The sequence below is a fragment of the Pteronotus mesoamericanus genome, unplaced genomic scaffold (assembly GCF_021234165.1).
Source record: "Pteronotus mesoamericanus isolate MK-2021 breed Mesoamerican mustached bat unplaced genomic scaffold, CSHL_Meso_final contig_121, whole genome shotgun sequence".
Lineage (NCBI taxonomy): Eukaryota > Metazoa > Chordata > Mammalia > Chiroptera > Mormoopidae > Pteronotus > Pteronotus mesoamericanus.
Genome location: NW_026555046.1, coordinates 5,488,271 through 5,497,495, shown reverse-complemented (window position 1 = coordinate 5,497,495; position 9,225 = coordinate 5,488,271). Strand labels below are relative to the sequence as shown.

The 9,225-nt window shown below is 43.5% G+C and overlaps 1 non-coding gene across 1 annotated transcript; it reads right to left on the bottom strand.

Moving 5' to 3' along the window:
* Window positions 1–2,643: 2,643 nt before the first annotated feature.
* On the bottom strand, window positions 2,644–2,750 carry LOC129081024 (U6 spliceosomal RNA). The gene has a single exon (XR_008530255.1). It is a non-coding gene; the product is annotated as a U6 spliceosomal RNA (small nuclear RNA).
* Window positions 2,751–9,225: the final 6,475 nt, after the last annotated feature.

Genomic DNA, 9,225 nt, shown 5'->3' with positions numbered 1-9,225 from the left:
GGCCTGCCCACCCTGGCATAGAAAGGTGGGTTTTTGATTGATCTAGGAAGAGTCAGGGAAGGGGGTTTAGAAAAACCAGAGCTTGAAGCAAAAGCCTTGTAAGGAGATACAATGGGCCCACCAAGTGAACCCCAAAGCAGCCTGGTGCCACCCTCCTCCCAGGCCCATGGAGATCCAGGGAGGACAGGAGCCCCAGGACCAAATGCCATTAGTCTCACTTTGTTTGCACAATGAACCCAAAGAAGGCATTGGCCAGGAATCCCACCCTCGCCTTCTCTCCTGAATGTTGTAATAAACCCTGTGTCACCCTTATAGGCTGCAGGGTCTGCTGACTTGACTACTGACGGCGTGGCACAGTGAGAACAGCTGAAGGGAAAGCAAGAAGGAAAGCTTTTGGGGGGCTTATCTCTCTTCCATGAAGCAGAGGTAAAGATAGAGCTGGAGCCTCTGAGAGGCTGGCAGGGCCTGAGCCCCTTTTGCCCCCTGAGGCACTAAATGTATTAAGAAATGAAAGTGTCACAAGACAAGGCTCTAAAAATCTGGCATATTTTAAATGTTTACACTTAACCAAGTGATTGTTTTATTATATGCAACAAAGTATAACACATTCTCCTTAGGTTATTCATAAGAAAACTATATAATTCACAATGTACTGCAGGCAGCAAGATTCTAGAAGGAATGCAAGTTAGAGCTGTAGGAACATCTTCGCCTTCCAGGACAACCAATACCTCTCAGGGGCTGGGGTGGGTGAATGCCTGTGGACACAAGGTCAGAATCTCGTATCAGGCTGGGGGTTGGGGGGCATGTCTGGAGAAGAGGCCTGGTTTCCACCTCATGGCACTGGAAATTAGAGTTAATCCTGAATATCACTTGAATAGTACTTGATCATAATCATTGTCTCTATTTTCTCATTTGCTGATTGGACAGGTTAAATGAGACCATATATATGAAAACCGGTGGGACATTTCTGGCATGTGGCAAATGTTTCCTAAGTACTTGTTTACCTAATTCTAACCCTCAAATCCCTTCTCTTTTGGCTTTCTTTCTTGCTGCAGCAAGATCAGTACCTCTTCTGTTAAATCTTCCTTGCTAATTTTTAAATTTCAAAAATTTTTTCAAAATTTTATTGATTTATGGTATACTTATAGAAAAGTGCACAAGACATATAGACTATAAAACTACCACCCAGAGCAAGAAATAGAACATTTCCAGTCTCCTTCCAATCATCTCTCCCACCTTCCTCCCCAAACATCCGCTCTCCTGATGTCCAACCCCATGGGCTGGCTTTGTCTGTTTCTGAGTGGATTGTTTTGTGTCTGGCTTGTCTCACTCAACATGATGGCTGCAAAAATCATCCATGTCACTGTGGGTTGCTTCAATTACAAACTGCTGCGTAGGATATCCATTGTGTGTATATACTACACTATATCCATTCAGTTGTTTATAGACACTTAAGTTCTTTTAATTTGGTGTTATAACATGGCCATGAACATTCTAGAACAAGTCTTTTGGTGCATCTGTGTGTACATTTCTATTGGGGATGTCTTAGGAGGGGGACTGGGGTTGATATGGTGTGTGGTTTTCACAGATAATGTCAGTCAAGTTTACAAAGTGGTTAAACCATTTAGAGTCCCAGCAAAAACATAGTCAAATCCCATTGATTATAGTTGATGTTTACACATATATTATTACACTTGGTGTTTGCAGGTTATGTATTTTTCCACACTTCTACTTTTACCTTACCCATGTGACTACATTTATTATGTTTTTTTATGGTTATGATATAGTTGGGTCTCTCTGCCCCCCTCAAATCTTCCTGAAATTTGCTGTCTTTAATTGGTATGTTTACACCACTTACTTTTAATGTAATTGATATGTTTGGATTTAGGTCTATCATTTCTTTTGTTTTTGTTTACTTGCTGTTTCATTTCTTTGTTTCTTCTTTCCTTCATCTTTTGGATTTTTTGAATATTTTTAGTGTTCCATTTTAATTCATCTATGAATTTTTGACTATGTCTCTTTGCATTGTTTAAGAGTTGCTCCAGTGGTTACAGTATACATAGTTAACTTTTCAGCCTACTCAGAATTAATATTTTTCCAATTCAAATGGAATGTAGAAAACTTATGGCCATCCCTTTACCCTCGTAATTTCGAGGTGTAATTGTCATATGTATTAAATATACATAAATTGAAAACCCAACAAACAATGTAATAATTTTTGCTTTCAACCATCATATCTATTTTAAATAACTTAAGAGAAAAAATGATCTATTATATTTACCCAGATATTTACCATTTCTGTTGCTGTTCCTTCATCCCTAACGTTCCCGTGTTCCCTTGGGTATCATGTCCCTTCTGTCTGAAGAGCTCCCATACGTACTTCTTTTAGTGCAAGCCTGTTGACAATGAATTCTTAGTGTTTCATCTGAGAGTGCCTTTTATTTTTATTGAGGTATAATTGACTTACAACATTATATTAGTTTCATGTATATAACATAATTATTCAAGATTTGTGTATATTGTGAAATGGTCTCCACACAAATACAGAATTTTTTTGTCACGAGAACTCTTAAGATCACTCTTTTAGCAACTTTCAAATACACAATGCAGTATTATTAACTATAGTTACCATGTTGTACATTATAAAATATGGAACTCTTCATGAATTTGTGTGTCACCCTTGTGCAGGGGCCAAGCTACCCTCCAAAGCATCATCCCAATTTTAGTATATGTACTGCCTCAGTGAGCACAATCTGATACTGCCTTTATTTCTCTTTTATTCCTCAAGGATATTTTTACAGGATATAGAATTCTGGGTTGACAGGTTTCATTCCCCCTTTCTCCCAGCACTTTAAAAATGTTCTACTGCCTTCTGGCCTCTGATTTCTGATGAGAAATGCATAGTCATTCAAACATAGTTCTCTATATTCGATGCATTGTTTTTCTCTGCCTTTCAGGATTCTTTGTCTTTACATTTAGTAGGTTATGATATGGGCGGGCATGGGTTTCCCTGAGCTTATCTTGTTTGGTGCTCACTGAGCTTCTTGAATCTCTAACCTTATGTCTTTCATCAAATTTAAGCAGTTTCTAAGCATTATTTCTTTAATTTTTTTTTTCTGTACTATACTCTTTCTCATTCCCTCCTAAGGCTGATGATAAGAAAGACCTTTTGGTATGGTTCCACAGGTTCCTGAGAATTTATTTTTCAATCTATTTCCTTTCCGTTTTTCAACTCTATAATTTATATTGACCCATAGATCAATTTATATCTATCTAACTGTACGGATCTGTTTCATTAAAGTGTATTGACTCTCTGTCATTTACATTCTGTTATTGAGTCCATCCAATGACTGTTTTCACTTGGTTATTATATTTTTTATTTCTAAAACTTCAGTTTGATTCTTTTTGTATCACCAATCTCTCTAATTAGACTATCTTTCTATTCCTTTGAAGGATATTTGACCTTACTTCCTGGATCATGATCCTATTAGCTACTTTAATGTCTCAATTCCAACTATTTCATCTCAAGTTGTTGTCTCATGATTGTCTTTTTGTCTTTTTCCTTGACAGACATTGAGATTTTCCTGAGTCTCCAGGTATCAAGTAACTTTGGGTTGTACCCTGTGCATTCTGCATATTGTTATAGGACTAAGGGTCTTGTTTAAATCCTATGGAATTGTTGATTTTTAAAAAAAAAATCAGGCAATGAACTTGGTTAGGTTCAGGCTGCAAGTTTCTACCTGTCTTCCCTGGGCTATAACCACTGAACAACGTCAGTTCAGATTTTAATGCTTCACTGGGCTTATCCCAATCTGTTTGGTTTGTGCATTAGCCTTGAATCTGGAAGTCCAGTTCTAAAATCCTTTGCTATGCTCCATAGGGTAAGCTTTGGGGCGAGTTTAGACATTCATATACCACTTTACAGGGTCACTTTCTTTGGCCCCTCCCCTCCTTGAGCTCCCCAACAGTTTCTAGTTCCAGGAGACGCTGTCCCCTCCGAAATCACCTTGGTCTTTTGGCTAAAAAGTAAGGGTTTTTGTTTCCCTGCTCTGATCAAAAACAAGATGAGATATATAGAGAGGAAGAGGAAAAAAAGCAACAGGGACTTCCCCCCGTGTTGTTAGCTCTGCAGTTCCTTGGGCAGAGCAAAGACTCCCCGCCTCAGCACTCTGGTCGTCTGTCCGGCTGCCACTGGCACTGCTATCACACTACTCTCACTACTCTCACTGATCTGCCTGGGGCTGGGCAGGAAAGATGGAAAACACACACATAAACCAGGGTTTTCTATACTCTCGGACTGTCGGGGCTCTTTCCCATTCCTCAGACCAGCAATCGAGGGCCTCTTCTGGAGATGTTTTGGTCTGTCTCCTGCGCAGTTTACGGTTCCATGCTGTCTCTGGGCCTGGGCTGTCACTACCCAATCCCTTTGTTTATTGGCTCATCTGTATATTGTTTCTCTCGACCCTGCCCCTTCCAGGATGCTGGCTTTGGGAATTCACTTAGTTCATAGTGAATACTGCCTGGCACACAGTAGGCACTCAATACGTGTTTTCAAACAATTGAATCTACCCTCTCAGTCACAGATATTTGGTGGACAACTGCTTCTCTCTGTTTTGACTCCTCCTCACACTCTCTCCCTGCCATAAATTGCTTTACACATTTTTCAGAAAAATTTATTGGTCTCCTGACCAACAAGGGGCAGGTCAAGAGAAACCCTGAGCTGCTCGGGGAAAGAACAGACACACGTATCCATTAAGAGTCTTCCCATTGACAGGTTAGAAAGACCAATTCCAGCTTTAACCTTGAGGTTTACTACCTCAAGGAAGTCAGAAGTTCAGAGGAACAGTGGCTTCAGGTGAGACTTGGCCCAGTGACTCAAACAATGTTACCAAGGACCTTGACCCTTTGTGTTCGTCAGCTCTGTTTGTCACTGTCACTGCGGTGGGCTTCATTCTTAACCTCGCCCATACACACAGAGCTGCCTAGAAAGAAGGAAGACTCAATGGCTAAGATCACCCAGAGATATCTACCTGGAGAAGAGCTCAGAAAGCTGGGGGCCTTTTCAGTTTTCCCCCAAGGTGGCCTCTTCAAAAGGACAAAGTTCTGCAAATTTATCTTTGCTGGCAAAGCCAGGCACAAATAAGTAGGTTAAGGTCCAGCCCGCTTCTAGAGCCTGAAAAATGGACTGCATGACAGACGCATGGCCAAAGTCCTGACGCCGAGCTGTATTCCATTAATGATTTCCATTTTATGTTGCTGCCAAGAGACCCGCAGGCCTTCGTGCAGTGTCAGTCACCACTGAGTCACAGTGCCTGAGGTCCCAATTTCCTACCTGAGAGGCACAGCCCTTCACTGGCCCCCACTTATAGCCCCACCCAGCTCTCCCTCTCTCCCCAAATCTAGTGATTCCTGTACTCAAACACTGAGAGTTCAGATAGTAAGTCTGGGGTTGAGAGGTGCCAGGTTATCTAATCTATCCAAGTTTCAGAGACAGCAAATGCTGTGAGTTCAGACAGTGAGGGACTCCTCTGAAAACTGATCTCTATTATTAGGTCCCCAAAGTCAGGTAGTGAGGTGCAGAGAGGGAGTGTGGACAGGAAGGAATGTCCATATATAGTGTATGTGCTGGCTGAGTGCTATGAGCATTCCAGGCCATAACATTGCTGGATTTAAATATAAAAGCAGCAGTCTGCACTTCCTTCATGGTTGTTTTGTGGGATTACCGTCCACCTTGTGCATTGTGAGTTAGGACAGGGATCATGTCAGGGCTGTTCCCACTGTGTTCCCCGGGCCTGATGCTGTGTTAGGGGCATTGTAGGTGCTTGACAAATACATGTTGAATAGGAGAATGAATGGGGGACAACTATAAAACTCTGATACTCAGGTGCCTTAAGAAGTAGGGTTCTGCCTAGGACTCTCTTTTTTGAGGAAACAGTTCACAGCAGCTAGGTGACAGCCAGCTCAGACCACCTGCCCGCCCTTCTTGAGGAAGCCAAGCGAGTCCACAGCTAAGGGTCACCTGTGGTGCTGCAGGCTGACAAAGACCTCAGCCAGTGATGACCCCTCGCTCCCTCCCTTGCCACACGGACAGGTCTCCCATGTGCTACTGGGTTTGCGGGTCACACCTGCTCCTCATGTATGTGGCATATTAGGTAGCTCAACTGATTCCTTGTAAGTTGTTCTGCCTCACTCACACCTTAGACCATAAAACCACTAAAGACAGAGATTGTATCTGCTCTTTGGTACATGCCTGTCCCTTTGCCCTCTGAGCACCCAGGCAAGGGAGTGGCAATATTTTATGGCAATGTTTTCACCTCTGGGCCTCAGAGACATGACACTCAAGCAGTTGGAAGAGGTTGGGAGGTTGAGAGATCGGGCCGCATCATTTACAGTTTAGAATCCCTGCCCTGACCACCCCATGTGGTTCTGATGTGGGGAGTCCCGCCCCTCATAGGTGGGCCCTGTGTACATGGGCTCCCCGCCGCTGCCGGAGCAGTATGGCTGTCATGATTAATTCGGTGTTGCTGAGTCATGCTCCTTGACACAATCCCTAGGACTCATTTCCAGGATGTTTTTGGCTTTCTGACAACCTCTTCCTGTTTGGGAAGCTAAAAAGTAGCATTTAAATGCCAGAGAGGTTTCCTTGTTTAAAAAGAAAGATTTCACTGACTGAGGAGAGAACACGAGTCTCCATGGCAGAGCAACTTTCACCCCTGTGTCTGTGCCTCCCTTTTTGGCCCACACTTGTCAATCATGACAACTTCAAATGAACATGGAAGACAGTCCGTAAAAAACACATTCTGAGAGAGCTCCCTTCATTCATTGAAAAAGGCCTTCACCAGCAATAGTATCTTTCATTCAAAATGCCCAACTCTGGCTTAATGCTAAGAATAAGCTAAATAATATTTTTTAAAAAGATGGAACTTAGGAATTAAAGATTCTACAGAAAAATGACTTTACAACAGGGAGTGATGTGGTTTCACTTTCCTTTAGACAAGACTGCAGGGACCTATGCGGAAGCAACTCAGCTATTCGGTGACAGGGAAGGTTAAAGTCCTTTGTACACTTTCGCTGCCTTCCGCCCAGAAGGAGCAAGAGCTGGAGAGGGCCCTGGGCCTGAGGAAATGGGGAGCGGCAGTTGTGGTAAACCAGGAAAAACAGTCTTCAGGAACTCTGGGAGAACACCACTACAAATAACTGTGAATGCATCTGTGTCATTATTTGTTAGGTGTTAAATTCGATGAACTCTGTTAACTCAAAGCCATTAGGGATGGTGTGGAGGTGACACAGTGCCTGGCAGGTCACGGCTCCACACCAGGGACTCGGTCAGGAAGCAGCCCCTCTCAGGGGAAACGAGACACGAGTCACGGCGGAGCAGAGAGGAGCAGCTCTCCTTGAGGGTCTACAGGGGACCCTTGAGGCCAGGGCTCGCCTAAGCCCCACTGAGGATGTCTCACAAATTCCATCAAGGAGAATAGGGTGCTGAAGTCTAATCCTGGTGACAGGGGCGTGGGACCAAGTAAATGCAACAATGTGAAGTCAGCTGTAACCCCGTAATTCGGTTATAGCACATGAGAGAATTGTCACATTTTTATGAGGGAAGGGCAGCAGGTGTTCTGCGTGAAATTCAGAGAAAGGAGACCCCAGGGGTAGCATTTGCTGCCAGACTCTCCCCAGAGAGCAAGAGTACTGCAGTGTAGACACTGTCGCTCAGCCCCTGACACCCAAAGGCTGAGAGGGAATCACAGAGCACGCAGTCCGGGGGTGGAGGCTCCAAACACAGCAGAGTCTGCACACAGACGCTGCCCCTCCCGCACACCCGGCGTGTAGAGGGCAACATCCACAGGCTCAGGCCCCGCAACTTATTCACAGCTGTACCAGGATGGCCTTAAATCTTCCACTTCTGGCAAAGGTCAATATAGAAGTACTGGTCAGAGGGAAGCTCAAATAACAGTACAATACAAGGTGAGACCCCCCCAAAACCAGAATTATCTTCTGGAGAGTGAGCCTGTTGTAACACAGGCTTTCCCTGCTAGGTGAGTGCTCCCTCTGTATCAGTGTGCCAGCTACCATTGTTGTGAGAGGCTGCGTTAGGCTTCAGTGAATTTTTTGGAAGACTCTCTCAACATGTTTGCCCATTTCATGATGGGTGATTTACCAGCGCACCTGCCCACACTGCACCGAGTGCTCAGCAGTTTTTGACCGAAAATCACATGACCCCCTTGCCCTACCTTCCCTGTTCACCAGGTCTCACCCTGAGAGACTTTTCTGTTTCCCTGGATGAAAGAAAGTCCTTAAAGGGAAATGTTTTGCCAATGTGGAAGAGGTGAAACAAAAATTGCAGAAGCACTAAAAGGCATCAAAATCAACAACTTAAACATTTTTTTGAGCAGTGGAAAAAACGTCCTGATAGGTGCACTGCATCAAGTGGAGAGTACTTTGAAGGTGACTGAAGTTTAAACAGGTAAGAATAAACATAATTTTTTATAAATAAATTTTGGGTTTTCTGGTTCCCCCTCTTATGTACTCACATATATTTTTTAAACTTTCAGAGTTTTTAGTGTGTAGACAATTAACACTTTAGATTAGAAGTCCAAACACCACGGGCCACGGGGCCAAGGTGGCCCACTGCTGCTTTTTATGAACACAGTTTTATAGAAACAGCCACGCTCAGATGTTTACTTGACATCTGTAGCTGCTTTTGCGTTACAATGGCAATGTTGAGCCGCTGTGACAGAGGCCATAGGGCCCGCAAAGCCAAAAAATGTTTACTGTGTGGCCCTTTACAGAAAACGTTTGTTGAATCCTAGGTTGGAGCAGACGAGCCACTGCTCACTGACCAGGAGCTGCTGGTTAATAATAGCCATGCTTCTGTGGAATGGGAGCACAAGTCGTGTGTTTTTCTCTTTTTATTATTTTCTCTTTTTTTTTAAATTTTATTTTTCCCATTACCATTTAGTTCCTTCTAACCCCTTCCCCTGGAAATAACCACACTGTTACGTCCATGAGTCCTTTTTCCTTTTTGCTCATTCCCTCCACCTCCTACCCTCCCCCCAACCCTTGGCTGTCAGCCTGCTCTCTATCTATGAGTCTGTCTTTATTTTGCTTACTAGTTCCGTTTGTTCATTAGATTCCACGTGAGTGAAATCATATGGTATTTGTCTTTCTCTGACTGGCTTATTTCACTTAGCATAATGTTCTCCAGGTCCATCCATGCTGTTCCAA